Source organism: Lutra lutra, chromosome 17 (assembly GCF_902655055.1).
Source record: "Lutra lutra chromosome 17, mLutLut1.2, whole genome shotgun sequence".
Lineage (NCBI taxonomy): Eukaryota > Metazoa > Chordata > Mammalia > Carnivora > Mustelidae > Lutra > Lutra lutra.
This window is the reverse complement of record NC_062294.1, coordinates 37,801,587-37,817,220: the sequence shown is the minus strand read 5'-3', so window position 1 is coordinate 37,817,220 and position 15,634 is coordinate 37,801,587.

Below are 15,634 nucleotides of genomic sequence, written 5' to 3'. Positions count from 1 at the left end.
AACGCGTGCCAGGGTGATATTGCACGGGAGAGGAGGTATTGCATTGGGTCTCTGGATTTTGTGCCAAGAATGGCCTGGGGACAGGGTGCCTGAGGCTGATGCTGAGCTCTGCATTCACGATGGAAGACTCAGAGCACCGTTTCCCCCTCCTCCCTGTGCTGGATGCTGTGGGTGCCCCAGCCAGACTTGGTTATGGGGCTTCTGCCCCCTTTCTGGGGAATTGCCCAGAGCTGATTACAGCCACTGATCACTACAGCCTCCACCTGGCTGAGTCACCCAAGGGTACAAAAGGCCAACCCCCTTCCTGTGCTGCTGGGGAGCTAACCCAGAGCGAACCCTTCAGCAGCCTACCACTTCTGGGGGGGATGTGCCACTGAGGACGGGCCAGCTGTCCCACTGGTGTCAGTGCAGCACGAATAGAGACTGTGCAGGGGAGTGGGATCCCCAGGCAGAGGTGACTGCAGGGGTTTTCAGTGATCTTGGGGGGGATCCTCATGGATAGTGGAGTTGGAATTTGGATCAGTCGTATCTAGACCTCAGAGAAGTCTGGAGCCTTCATCTGTCTTACGTAGATGGAGACTCAACAGGGCCAAGCTGCCGTGTCCAAAGTCGTTCCAAAGGAGACAGAGAGCTGAGATTAGGACCCTGATCTGTGAGAGGCAAGGCTGGGGGCTCTAAGCATTGGGTGAACTTGCTGGATGCTGGACTTTGGGCAGGTTACTTCCCCTCTTTGGGCCTCAAGTTCCCCAAGGTGTCTATGAGGCCAGTGGCTCTCAGGTGGTACTTCTACTTCTTAACTCAGTACTGGAGGAATCATCATGCTTGATGGGGCCAGGTGAGGTCCTGGAATTGATATAGGGCAGCAGGTGGGCTGGGCTATGGCTAGAGTGAAGGGGGAGCTGAGAGCTTGGGGTTCACCAACAGCTATAACTTAATGTGCACATTTTTCTTTAAGAACAACATTTGCTTTTAAGTAGGTTACACTTACTGTGGCTTGTTTGCATCCTCCTTTGCTTGGAAAGCAGACGCTTTCTTCAAAGCTAAGCTTCCTTCTAGGCCTATGGGATTAGCACATTCTCCAGATTAATGGTGTCCAAATTAATGCGATTTATCATCATGGCTTTCAAAAGCTGTGGTCTGCTTGTACAGCTACCTTTTCTTCTTGGACCAAAATTTAGGACACTCAGACCAACAAAAGAGGCTTTTCTCAGTGGTACATTTAATTGCATGACATATCTGACAAAGTTATGAGAAGCCCAGCACGTCGAATAAATAACTGCTGTCTGATAGAAGAGAATGGTATCTAGTCTCCTCTGGAAGCCCAGGGTTGGGTTGGTTGCCATGTTGATGTCCATTGTGGAATAGGAGCGATCCGAGACTCAGCTGAGGGATTCTTGAGAAGGTCCGGAAGGCTGAGTGCTCCGCAGGCTTCCGGAGAGTAAAGACAACAGATTCTACGCATCTTCTAGTGTGACTGAGTGCCTGACACGTGCAGATGCATATGTGCCACAGACGGGGTTTCTATGAACCAAATAAAAAGCAGCTTATGAATCCCGCCCCCCACCCCCTACCCCAATCTCTTGTCTAGTGTGTTTAATGAGAACCAGGTGAGAACTCCAGCTTGGGTCATATTTGGATGTATCTTCATCCTCCATGAAGTCTGGGCTGATCTGATGCCCAAGACAAGCCCACTGAGGAATTAGGGATCTTCAGGTTCTCCTTCCTCCATTTCTGGGCTCCGCTGGCATCAGAAAGGGATCTCGTGACCTCTGGCTCCCCACGAGGCACCCACAGCTCCCCTCACCACAATCCTCAGGAAATTGAGTCCTTTCACAGTGTTACTTAGCTCGAAACGATTATGTAATTACATTTGTGAATGTAATCCTGTAGGGCCTTATTCTAATTATAGTCCACAGTCCCTTTCAGCAGCTTTCAGAGAAATAATTTTTGTAATAAACATGGGGCTCCTCGACTGCAAAAAGTCCGAGATGCCTGGGCATAGACGCATCCACCTGCTGGAATCCACACACCCTCATGCTTTCTTAGGAAGCGGAGCAAAGGTCCCAGTTCACTGAAGCCTCTCCCCAGGGATGGTCCAATTCCGTGCATGTCTGAATTATGGATCCCCAAGCATCTTTGAGAAGTTCCTATTCTCCCAATAACTTTGCTCAGTTCCTAATTGCTCATTATGCATTCTTTAAAGGTAGTTTTAGGTGAATTTTTGAATATGTAAATTTACATTTCAATAAAGTTGTTATAAAATAAAGTAGTTACTAAGTTAATTATAATCAATACGTAAATGTATCTACCATAGAGGTAATCATTGCTGTGGGCCCAGAGCAGATCCCGTGAGATTGTAATGACCTGGGAAGGTCTAGAGGTGGAGATCGAATGACTGTAAGGTTTGATCAGCAGTGGTGTCCAAAGTAAATGCTGGTAGCCATTTGTCTACAATGGGCTAAACTGTCTCTTCCTTTTCCTCCTCCCACCACTCCTGCCCTCTTTTCTCATTACATCTTAGTTTTGGGGGCTTGTTCTTGGATAGAGATGGAAATTTTCCAGTTGGCCAAAAGTTTTATAGACTTTGTTCTTTGACATGCACTTACTTTAGGGTCAACACGATAGTAGGCTTCCTGGAGGGTCCCGTGAGCCCCGATTTCTGGCCTCTGCACCACTGGGGTTCACAGGCTGCTGGGAGAGAAGCCATCGTCACAAACACTGAAGCCCCAAGAGCAGACTCTCCTTCTTCAGTCATTCCATCTGCAGTCACAGGTGGAAGGGAGTCAGTCTTGCATTCTCAAGGGCATGGCTAGCACTGAGGGTGAGGTTCAACGCCAAACTTGTCTCTCATTTTCTACTTTCCGTTTGACCTGAATCAGAATTTCTGCCCTCATCATGGCCTTTTCCACCCATAGGCATTTTTGGAAAAAGTATAACTTTAATATTTCATCATTATTGATTATGAGTATGAATCCACTTTATCATCATCGTCATCATCAATCTACCTTTTCGGTTAATCTGTGTTGGTCATAAACAGCTATATATTTATATAACATATATATAGCATTTCGGTTTCTGAATCTGATAGCTGCAGTTAATGTGCCAGAGTCGAGGATGGGCAAGCACCAGATCAGGTTTTTCTGAGTCTCACTGGTCAGATTTACTTGCTGGGTCTTTCTGAATGTGGGTCGATGTTGTTCATTTGCAAGTTCTGGTCTGGCCCTGGCATTGAAGTGCTTTTGCCCATTTCATGTCTTACATAGAAAACAGTTTTTACCTAAGGCAGTGTCCCACAGTGTTTATTTCAATAGATTCTAATATAAAAATGGTCTAGAAAAGCATTCATGTTGCATTATTTTATACAAACCGTCCTCGTGAAAAGGAGGTAGGAAACTTGGATGCCCCTCCTTTCTAGGTCAGGACAGAGGCTGTTCCTTTCTCCTACTTTCTCATGCTACATTTTATCTCTTTTTTCTTTTAAAGCTTATTTATTTATTTGAGAGAGAAAGAGAGCATGAGCAGGAGGGAGGAACAGAGGAGAGGGAGAAGAAGACTTCCTGCTGAGCATGGAGCCCAATGCAGGGCTCGATCCCAGGACCCTGGGATCATGACCTGAGCACAAGGCAGAGGCTTAACTGACTGAGCCACCCAGGTGCCCCTTATCTGGTTCTTTCTAATGTATCGAGTTGAATGCTCAGTTTATTTCTTGTATTCTTGTTAAATAATGAAATCAACCAATGCTATTAATTTTCCTCTGTGTGTATTTTTGGGTGAATCCCTTAAGCTTTGATATGATGATATGAGTGCCTTATTTTTGTTCTTTTCTAAATAAGATGCAAATTCTATTTAATCCAAGAGTTTTGTGGGACAGTTTTAAATTTAAAAAATTTGGAAAGCTCCAAGGTATTAGGTTTACATCTTTATTATTCTTTTCTAGTCTTACTGTGTTGTGATTAAAAAAAAAAAAAGATTATGGCCTAAGTAACTTTGGGAATTAGAGTTTCTTGTGGTCAAAAATATTTATTTTTGTAAACCTATCATGGGTGCTGGAAAAGTGTATTCTCTATAGAAAATAAAATTTATTAATTTGTAGTCAGGTTTTTTATATTTTTGCTCATTTTGCTTTTTGCTAACTTTTCTGTCCAAGGCAGACCAGGTGGGCTGAGTGGCAGTTCTGTGTCCTGGGAGCTGCTGGCCTGACTGGCAGTATGGGCCTGTCCAACCTTTCTTCCCTGCAGTCCTTTGCAGAGAAAGAGCTCAGGATTCAGATGACCTGGATTTGAGTTCTGGCTCCAGCTGCCCCTTGCCACTGTGGCCATTTGTAGAGTGGGAATGGAAGCATGAACTTGGCAAGGCTGCAGGGAGTGTATCGGGTAAGAGAAGGATGAGGAGAGAATGTCCACCTGGCTCCTCCCCCCATGCCTCTCTGGGGGCTGCCCCTTCTGTCCCGCTAGATAAGAGACCATTGTAGGTGAAATGATGCAGCATCTTATCTAAGAGGGCCTGTGTGGCTAAGGCATACCTCCAAGAAGTGATGTAGGGATGGTGCATTTCAGGCATATTTGAGTGGTTGTGGGGGTGCTTTTCTGGGATTGCCTCTCAAATCTCACCAGGCAGGAGGCTGTCCCTTGATCTCTAACTTAGGGATCCTGCTCAGGCCAGCCTGACTGGCCCAAGGCGAGCAGTCTGCTCCTGGCAGTCCCACACAGCAGGTGTGAGCCAAGCAGGACTTCTGACCTGGCAGCCTCTGTGCTGATGGGGAGCATGTGGATGTGGGAAGAGGATACAGCCACCTAGAAGTCGGGGGCAGGGTCCCAGGTCCCCAGTTCCCAGGCCTTGGGGTTCGCGCCCTATGTCCTGCTTGTCCCAGCATCACTGCCGTCCTTGAGCACCTAGAGCCCAGGGAGGACTAGCATGCAGTATTCCATGGATGCTGGATCCAGGAGAAGCTCCCCCACTGCCCCAGTTCTCCCTGGGGCATCTGAGGGCTGGAGCTGGCCACACCAGGTAGATCAGAGTCTGTTGGCAGCCTCTAGTAAGGGCAGTAGCACAGCTGACAAAATGGGCAGCCCTAAAGCCTGCAGAGATGAGGCCAGGAGAGAAGCTAGGAGCCCCTAGAGGCCACACCAGCCAGGCTTACCCCACGATCCCCCATCTCCACTGCCTTTGGTCTGGGGCCCCGACCCTCATTTTCAAGCCAGGTCTCACACTGGTCCCCGTACCCTCCACTCCATGGCCTGGAACCAGAGGCCTGGGGTGGTGTCAGCCCTGTTGGGAGGCCCTGGCCAGCTGTACTCCCTGGGTCTTTACTGTATTATCTGCAAAGTGGGGCTCCCTGCAAAGTGGAGCCTCAGGATCCCTCCTCAGGATCAATGCACTTGCGGCTGAGAAGACTTTGGGTGGGGTCTGGCACAACACTGAGAGCCTCTGTGGGGCAAAGAGGGTGCTTACCAGCTGCCTGCACCCCTCACCCCAGCATCCATCCTGGCACTCGGCCACTCCCGGGTGGCCTCAGAGGAAAGCACCCTCATCCTGGGCCACCTCAGCCCCTGCTGGGGGAAGCCTGGGATAGCCCTTCAGAGAATCAGTTTGGTGTCTGATGGACCTCAGTGAGTTCTGTAGCTTCTGAGCCTCAGTCTCCTCACCTGGGAAATGGGGGGGTCATAGCATTGCCTCCTTCAGAGGACAAGTGTGTGGGGTGTGCTCACCAAAAAGGCTCTGCTGGGACATCATCCTATCATCCTCAGCATTTCCCCAGGCAGTGGGCCAGCTCGAACACTATACTGAGGGCCCCGGGGTGGACACACAGCCCTTGCGACTCACTCTCTCCAGGTGTTTTTTCTTTCTTTCTTTCTTTTTTTTAAGATTTTATTCATTTATTTGACAGAGAGATCACAAGTAGGCAGAGAGAGAGGGGGAAGCAGGCTCCCTGCTGAGCAGAGACCCGCCCCCCCCCCCCCACGACGCGGGGCTTGATCCCAGGAACCTGAGATCATGACCTGAGCCGAAAGCAGAGGCTTTAACCCACTGAGCCACCAGCTGCCATTTCTCCAGGTTTTGTGAGGACATGAAGGCATATTCCTGGGGCACATAGTGGGAAATAGGCTGGTGGGAATTATTTTAGTATATTTTTAACTAGGGGTTTTTTGTTTTTTTTTCCTCGTTTTCAATCTATTTCCACAAATCTCTCCTGATACTAAGCTCTCTTCATACACCTCTCCTGGTCACCTCTGGCCCTCAGTTTATCACAGTCCTTGTTCCAGTCCTTCCTGGAACAGTAAATCTGAGTCCCGCGGCCCCAGCCAATGAAACACCCTGACATGAAATCGTTTCCCCGCTCTCCCCCTGGAAGTCCCTACAGCACCTCCAAGCTCCTCCTTGCCCAGGGAATAAATCAGGCTTCCTTCTGTTTATATGGAGGGGCTGGCGTTCTCTTTCAGCTCATCTCTGCAAACCGGAGGCCGAGGAGAGAACTCCCAGGGTTGGCTCTGACCTGGAGCCGTATGGGGAGAGAGTGCCAAGGCTTTCTTGGGGCTCTGCACCTCCTTCCTGGAAAGTCAGTGTCACGGGAAGACACAGTGGTGAGGCAGGGAAACACTGTCACACTCAGCTCCCTGCAAGAACTTTGGAAAACACTTTTTATTTCAAAATAGTTCTTGATTGGCAGGAAGTTGCAGTGGTGGGGGAGATCTAGTGAAGCCTCTGCCCAGTGCCTACAGTTACATCCATGTAACAATAGCACAGTATCAAACCCCTTGTGACAATGACAATGAGTGTGTGTGGTTCCATGTCATTTTATCACATGGGTCCGATAAATGCTTTTAGATATGCCTCCTGAGTCTATAACCTGGTCTTCTCCCCGGCCTGATGGAAGAGAACTCCAGTCTAGAGGCCATCATGCCCACATTTCTGGACACCAAGAGGGGGATCCAGGAAGTACCAGTCCTCCCTGATCCCATGAGCTCAGCTAGAACTCATACTGAGCCGTGGTGCCCAACAGGGTCTGCAAGCCTTTGTTGAATGAACATGTAAAGAGTGGGGCGCTTGCCAGGAATACATGGCACGAAGAGATGGGGGGCGTGCTTTTCAGCAGCCTGAGCTCCATGTCCCACTTGGCTGGTTGTGCTGTCGAGCCTCAGGGTCCTCACCAGGAGCATGGGGACAGCACAGCTGCCCTGAGCACTCAAGGGGCCTCATCAGGATGGATGTGGACGTTTGTACAAGCAGCCCCCCCGCCCCGGCCTCTCCCTTTTCCTGGACTCTGGGAGCTGTGTGTCCCCTATAGGGCTGGGTCAGCTTCTCTCCTGCTCTCAGATGGTATCCCTGAGTCTTTACAGCTCTGGCTCAGGCCCCGCAGGGGTTTTCCCGGTCAGGTCTCAGGGAGCGCTTTGGCGAGGGATCTGCAGGCAAATCCAGGGCTCATGCCCACGGGGCGCCAGGCCCCCAGACCAGCCCCTCACAGCTCTGCTGGCACACCTGCTGTTTGGTCTGGCTCTGCTCCTTCTCTTCAGAGAAGGTGGTTGTTCTGATATACAGGCTCTTAAAGAGCTCTTTTAGGGTTTTCCTTCTTCCACATCCAGCAGAGTAAATCCCCTGGAAATGCTGGGGTTGAGGCGTCTTCTAAAACGACTTTTTCTAAAAATAAAAGGAGTAGAGGAAGGGTAGCAGAGTGCGTCGACATGGTCTTGGGAATCAAAAAGCCCATAAGGCTGTGGATAGGCAGTGTGACTTTGGGGACGTTAATAACCTTGCCGCGCCTGAGTTTCCTCAACTCCCAAATCAGCATTGCCAGTCAGCACCCGAGCCACTGGGCTGCTGTGATTCAGCAAAAGTTGGGTATGAGGGAGAGCTTAACCGACATCGTGGTCGTTGTTAGGTACAAGGGAAACAGAGTCAGGAAGTGAGCCCGTGGGCCTGCGATCTCCCGGAGGGTGACAGATCTGACCATGCAGCCAGGGCTGGAGTCCTAGCCTGGACCCATTTTGTCGGGAGGGGTGACAGGAGGCCCTGACCCCTCGCACTGCCTGCCTGCCAGGGAGGCAAGCCTCACACATCCCAAATCCTTTGTGCCTTTCTCTCTAGCTTTGCCTGGCTTCTCTGACTAGTCCCTGAGGAGGTCAGGCTGGGGCTGGGAGAGAGTGGGTGACGCTCCTGGGAGGCTGGAGGCCCATCTTTCCTTGGAGTGGAGAAAGGCAGAACCCTGGACTCATTCCTCTTCCTTATGTGCCTTTATTCATCCTAGACCCTGGTGGGGTCTTGGGAAAGTGGCCCTTCTCCATGCCCCAGCCTTCCTCCCCAGCCCTCCCAGCCCACCTCAGCTCGGACATTCCGGGCACCACTGGATCTTTTTGGCCCCTAGGGGGTGCTCAAGGTCCTTTCCGCTCTGCTCTTTCTGAGCGGGAGCAAGGCAGGTAAACTTCCATGGTGTCCAGGCAGTGTCCTGAGCCCACTCTTCCAAGGACCCTCCGGGGTGTGTACTGGACCAGTTTTTCCCAGTTCTAGAGTAGACAGTCCTGCTTTTTGGTGGGTGTACAACACTCTGGGCACTTCCCCCCGGGCCTACCGAAAGGCTCAAATTCAGAGCGTGAAAACTGACCATGACCTTAGTGGTCAAGGGGCCAAAGCCTGGTTTTCTGCAAGCAGCTGGTGGGCAGTGGTTAAGGACAGGACGAGAGAACCAGCCAGTCCTTATTTAATCCCACTTGTATCCTTTATGAGCTGAGTGGTCCTGGGCAAGTTGCTTAACCTCTCTGAGCTCTAGTGTCCTTATCTTAATTTAGGAACGTCTGAAAGCAGGGGCCGACTGAAGAACTTGGGTGCAGATGACTTCTTTTTTTTTTAAAGATTTTATTTATTTATTTGACAGAGAGAGATCACAAGTAGACAGAGAGGCAGGCAGAGAGAGAGAGAGAGAGAGAGGGAAGCAGGCTCCCCGCCGAGCAGAGAGCCCGATGCGGGACTCGATCCCAGGACCCTGAGATCATGACCTGAGCCGAAGGCAGTGGCTTACCCCACTGAGCCACCCAGGCGCCCCTGCAGATCACTTCTTTGGCAGGTGATACCAGGAAGCAGGAATGAGGGGGTGGAGAGCAGAGAAGAAAGGAAGCAGGAAGCAGGAAGAAAAGGGAGTGAGCTGGGTACTGCTGTGGACAATGATGGCTCACTCCTGCTGGGGACTCTCTGAAGTCACTCACAGAACACCCCTCAGAATTGTCCCTCCAAGGATAGCAGTTTGAGGTGTTTGTCCACTGAGTCCTACTACCATTGGATAGGGTTGCCTGCAGGGACCCTCACTTCTGGGCCATTGACCACCCCCCTCCTGTTCTAGAAGGAGCCTCCTCTACCCCTGGAAGGAAGCTTTGTGTCAGAGAGTGGAGGGACTAAGTGGGCCCTCGGATGTCCACATGTATGGACCTGCCCAACACCGTGTCTCTGACATCCCAGGTGGATCATGGTACAAAGACACCAAAAAACACCTGTGCCCCTGTCTCACTGGGCTGACTGAGTGTAGGCTTCTGTCAGCAGTAGTGAGAAGGCAATAACTTGCCTTCTGTTATTGTTACCGTGGCGATGGCTGTATTATAGTTCCTGGACCTGCCACTAGCCAGCCCGCAGACCAGTGGTAGCCAGGAGACCAAATCTGGCTAGCACCCTTGTTCAATTTGGTTCAGGGAGACACACCGCCTTTTTGAAAAATAGTTACTACTGTTAAAAATTTAGAGTTTTGGGGCTCCTGGGTGGCTCAGTGGGTTAAGGCCTCAGCCTTCAGCTCCAGTCATGATCCCAGGGTTCTGGGATCGAGCCCTGCATCGGGCTCTGTGCTCAGCGGGGAGCCTGCTTCCCGCCCCCCTGCCTGCCTCTCTGCCTGCTTGTGATCTCTGTCTGTCAAGTAAATAAACAAAATCTTTAAAAAAAAATTTGAGAGTTTTTAATATAAAAATCAGGAGTTCCAGGTTTTCTCAAAAAAAATTGAAAGCTCTGGTGTAATGGAGCTCCTGTATTCATGTGCCCAACCTCAGTGACTCCTACCTCGGTTCGCTTCTCTCCTTGGCCCGGTGCTGCTGCTGGATTCCTGTTGCTGGGAACAGCTGGTTAGTTGTCTGTCGGTTGTCTCTACCGCACGTACACCATGAGCAGGGGTGATCCTTTCAGAGGAGCTCATGCTCTCCAGGCTCTTGGCTCCATTACCCTCGGACCCCACTTAGTTACCTCCTGGCCCCTGCAGAACTGAGTTAAGACTGGAGCGGGGAGATGCCTGGATTTGGGTCAAGATGATGTAACAGCCCTCGGGGTATCAGGCTCTGCTGAGAACAGCTCTGCTGGTCCAGCTTGTGGCCCCAGGCCATCAGGAGAGCAATGTCAGACCCCTTCAGCATGCTGCACCAGTGGTTTCCCAGTCCCAGGCAGACGAGTGATTATCCCTGCTGCTTTTAGATGATCTCCTGTCTGGTGGGCAAGACCAGTTTCCTGGACACATCCTCAGGCCTGGGCGAGCCTGGCATACAGAAGGAGCTTGCCCCATGGGGCAAGGGGATGAAGTCACCCAGTATGGATGCTGGGTAAGCTTGGAGTTGGCAGGTCCAGGGTCCTGGAGAGGAGGTCAGGAGACTGGCCAGAAGGCTCTAGTCCTCCTCCTTTCCCTCTTGGGAGCTTAGTTGTTAGGCTGGTATGCAGAAACCTGCAGGACTTCTTATAGCCTGTCCCAATTTGGGGGAATAGCCACCCTGTGGGTTGCTGCCTGCCTAGATCTCTTGAGGGCCCCTGTGGGCCTCTAAGTACTGGGTGTCTTTCCTGACGGAGGAGGTTAAAAATGACTAGTTTGGAGCTTGGCTGCAACAGATCCTGTCTGGAAAACCAGATTAAGAGCAACAGAAAAGGGGCACCTGGGTGGCTCAGTGGGTTAAAGCCTCTGCCTTTGGCTCAGGTCATGGTCCCGGGGTCCTGGGATCGAGGTCCGCATGGGGCTCTCTGCTCAGCAGGGAGCCTGCTTCCCTTCCTCTCTCTCTGCCTGCCTCTCTGCCTACTTGTGATCTCTGTCTGTCAAATAAATAATAAAGAAAATCTTAAAAAAAAAAAAAAAGAGCCACAGAAAGACTGATGGGAGAAAACATTGAGCCTTTTCTCATTCCTGTTCATTTAGCTCTTTCCAGGGTACTTAAATGTCTTCTATATTAACATTAAGTGCCTGATAATTAAGCATGAGTGGTGGGAGATGGGAGGAGGTGGTGGGCTCTTACTTACAGGGACCCCTGTAGGACAGGACGGCAGGGATGGTGTTGGGATGGGAATGCCCAGAGTCTGATCTCCAAGTACGCCCCACCCTGCCCCTACACTTGGGGTTGTTCTCTTGAGGTGGGGTTAGGATTTGGGGGAATGTTCCATCCCTATCCAATATTTTAACTCCTTAGTTTTTACTGGTGCCTTATATTCCACCATTCAAGTTCTGGGTGGCCTCCTGCGGTACTTACTCTACCTTGCGTGTTAGCTGGGTGACTCTTTCTGAGTTAATCAACTTCTCTGACTCCCAGTTCTCCCCCCTCCGAAATGGAAACAAGACTAAGCTTTCCCAGAGTTGGTCTGAGATATAAATGTAAGAGCCCCTGGGGATAAAATCAGAGTTGCTGAGCACAATGTCTGCACAATGCGCATGGGATCATGTCCATGCTGGGAGATTTAGGGGGTCACAGCCACGTTTCAGGGGCATCCAGTGGACCTTCCCAGTGATGACTTGGCTGTGGGGACAGTGACCTTGCTTTTCAAGAATGATTTTCAGGTTTTCGGAGAGAACAACAAAGCTGGCTTTTATCTCTTTTTGTAACCCTGTCCCCCGGGAGGCTGGCAGAGGGATCGAGACTCCCAGAGCCCTCCCTCCTGAGGCCCAGAGGGTGGCACTGATAGTGAAATTTTAAATCCAGTTGTGCCCTTATCAGTTCCCCCAGAAAGCTGACTTGGAAAAGTTGCTCTGGGAGCCGGCCTGGATTGTCCAAAATACCAGCGTCTCTCCCACCGTCCAGACTTTCAAATCACAACAGCTTAACAAGGTGCTTTTAAAACAGCATTCACTGTTTTTGCTGAGATTATGAACGTCATACCTGCTTACTGGGGATAATTGAGAAAATAGGACCGAGTGTAAAGAACAGAAAGTGATCTCCCATAGAGAGGAGATGGTTGCTCTAAGTATTTCAGTGAATTTCTATTTGGTCTCTTCCTTCCTTTCTCCCTCAATTCTGCCTTCTTCTTCTTATTTTTGTTACAGAATCATTCAAAGAGAAAGAAGAAAAATACAGGGGAAAACAGACAACAGACCATCCACATACAAATGTATCATCCGTTTGTCCTTCTCTCTCCCTTCCTCTCCCCTCTTTCCCTCCTCTCCTTCAGGAAAACGGTTACAGATGGGGTTGAACCTTTTTCATACCTCTGTCTCCCCTGAACCAGCCCCTGAAGTGGGGGTGCATCCTTCCTTATCAGGACTCCTACTTTGGCCTTCTACATACACATCCGTGAACGATGTATGCGATCCCACATTTTACGGGAATGGTGTCATGAAATTCGTCTGTATCTCCACTTTGTTTTTTCCTCCTCCACATTATGCTTTTGAGATTTTTCCCTGTGGAAAGGCACACATTCAGTTCATTCATTTTAATGGAAGGGTTATAGATCTTGAATGCACCATGATGATGTATCCACTCTCTGTTGGCCAACTTTCTGCTGTAGCCACGGACACAACCCGAGCGCACCTTCGCGAGCAGCCAGGCCGACTTCCTCTGCAGCAGATACCCAGGGTGGAAATCCTGAGCCACTGGCTATATGCACAGTCCACTGGATTCGAGTTGGCCAGATTGTTTTTGAAAGTAGTTTTATTAGTTTTAATACCCACCAACAACTTGTGAATGTTTTTATTTGCCCTCCATCTCAGGCGCCAGATATTGCTAGATCCTCACAGTTCAGCCAATCTGGGGGCAGGCTCTGATGGGGAGTAATTGCATCTCATTGTTTTGATTTGAATTCTTTCTGAATATTAGTGAAATTAAGCAGCACTTCATATGCTTATGGGCCATTAGGGTTTTATCTCTTATGAATTTGACCATTAAACTATTTGTTTCTAATTGCCTTGTAGGAGTACTTCATAAATTCTTGATACTGTGATGTTGATTATATGGGTTGGGATATATAGTCTTAGATTATGACTTACGCTTTCAAATTTGTTAATGGTGCCTTTGACACACAGACATTTTAATTTTTAATGTAATCACACTTATCATTGTATTCTCTTTGGTGGTGTGTGTTCTAGGTATTGTGTTTAAGAAATCCACCTCCAAACCTTTTGCATTTTCACATTTATAACTTTATAATTCCCAGATTGCAGTTTTGTAAATAGTGAGATGTAGGAATATATAGAATATATATATATATATATATATATATATATTCTATGTATATGTGTATATACACACATGTGCACACACACACAGAGATCCACATAAATGTCTCTAGAGCTCCCTCCATGTCATAAGTGGATGTCATATGGACTTACACAGGCATGTGTATATGTATGTATGTATAGATAGATAGACCGTTGTCCCAGCACATTGGTGGAACACCCCACCTTTCCCCACTAAATGGTACTCCTATTTCTAGATCAGCCCAGGTCTGTTTATCTCAGCCTCATTGGTTCAATGAGGTTTGTTCTATAACAAATCTATTACCTGGTGCATTTCCCTCTTTACATTTTCTTTTTAAAATCATATTGCCTTCCCTATTTCCTCCCCTCAATCTGAATTTTAAAATCAGATTGCTAAGCTCCATTAAAAAAAAAAAAGGCACTCCGTTGTATGCCCACTGTAAGGGCTTATTTAACCGGAGCGATTCCATCCGGTTAAACAGTGATTTTGTTGTTCAGGCAGTAAAACTTAAACTAATGCTGTCCCCCACCCCCCTGCCCCTCAGGGAACTTACTTAAAAGCAAGTCTGGGAAACCAGTCCCAGGTAACAAAGCCCAAATACAAGGGCGGGTCAGGCCAGGTGGAGACATCCAATCAGTGGGGGCGCGTACGGTCTCCCTAGCTACCAAGGAGTACAGGTCCCGACTTTTGGGCGCCAATTCTGACCAAGGTGATAGGCTAGTTCAAATATCTACTAGACTGAATTGTAATTCAATTGGCCACCCGTGTGTGACCTAGCATGACTGTGCAGCTTTCTCTGTATGTTACAATCTCATTGGCCAAGTGTGTGTGGCCAGGTCCAACCACATGGCCTTTGTTCTATAAAAGTTAGTCTGTAAGGCAGGGAGGGGTCGCCCTCTCTGTAAGAGGTGGCCCGGAACAGTCGGTTTGATTCTCGATGCTTGGCATGAAATAAAGCTTTGCTTGACCTTCGCTTTGTATCAGTCTCACTCCTTTTATTATGGACCTAACACCCACACCACTTTGTTTATCCATTCACCAGTTGAAAACATTTGCATTTTTTCCAGGGTTTTTTTTTGTTTGTTGGTTTGGTTTGGTTTGGTTTTTTGATGATTATGAATAGAGTCACTATAAACATTTATGTACAGGATTTTACGTGGACATAAGTTTTTCATGACTCTTGGTTAAATACCCGAGCCTGGTTTTGCTGCATGAAGTGGTGGGTGCATGTTTAATTTTAGCAGAAACTGACAAACTGCTTTCCTTGGTGGCTATACCAATTTGCATTCCTACCAGCAATGTTTTAAAGTTCCTTTGTTCCTTTGTAAAGTTTGAAAGTTACTTTGTATCCTAGACAGCATTCGGTATTGACAGGTTTTTGTTTTTGTTTTTGTTTTTAATTAGCCATTTTAATAGGTAGGTAATATTATCTTACTGTAGTATTAATTTGAATTTCCCTAATGACTAATGATGTTAAGAACTTTTAAATGTGCTTACCTGCTATCTGTGTATTTTCTTTGGCAAAGTGCCTTTTCAAATCTTTTGCCCACTTTGTATGGTTTCCTTATTGTTGAGTTTTGAAATTCTTTGTTTCTTCTGGATACAGGTTTTTGATTTATTTTTTGTTGTTGTTTTATTTTTGTGTGTGTGTGCCTGATATGTGATTTGTAAATATTTTCTCCCATTCCGTGGCTAGCAAGAGTCTTTCACAAAGCAAAGTTTTTGATTTCAATGCAGGTCAGTTTGCTTTTATTTCCTATTGTAGGTCATGTTTGGTGATGTATCTACGAAGTCTTTTCCCAGCCCAAGGTCATAAAGATTTTCTCCTTTCTTTTTCTAGTTTTAAAATACATTTTCTAGTTTATGAAAAATTTTTAGTTAATGTTTGGATAAAGTGCGAGGTATGAGTGGAAGTTTTTCTTTTTCTTTTTGTCTTCTCTTCTCTCTCTTTCTTGCTTATATCTACCCAGTTGTTTAGTTTTCATGTGATTATTTATTGAAAACTGTTTTTTTTCTCTATTTAATTGCCTTTACACTTTTGTAAAAAAAAAAAAAAAATCCATTGACTGCATTTCTCTTGGTCTGTTTCTGGACTCCATTCTGTTCCATAGATTTCTATGTCCATTTTTATACTTCTGCACTATCTTTACATAATCACACTGTCTTGACTACTATAGCTTTATGACAAATATTAAAACCAAGTCGTGAAAGACCTGTGGCTTTGTTGT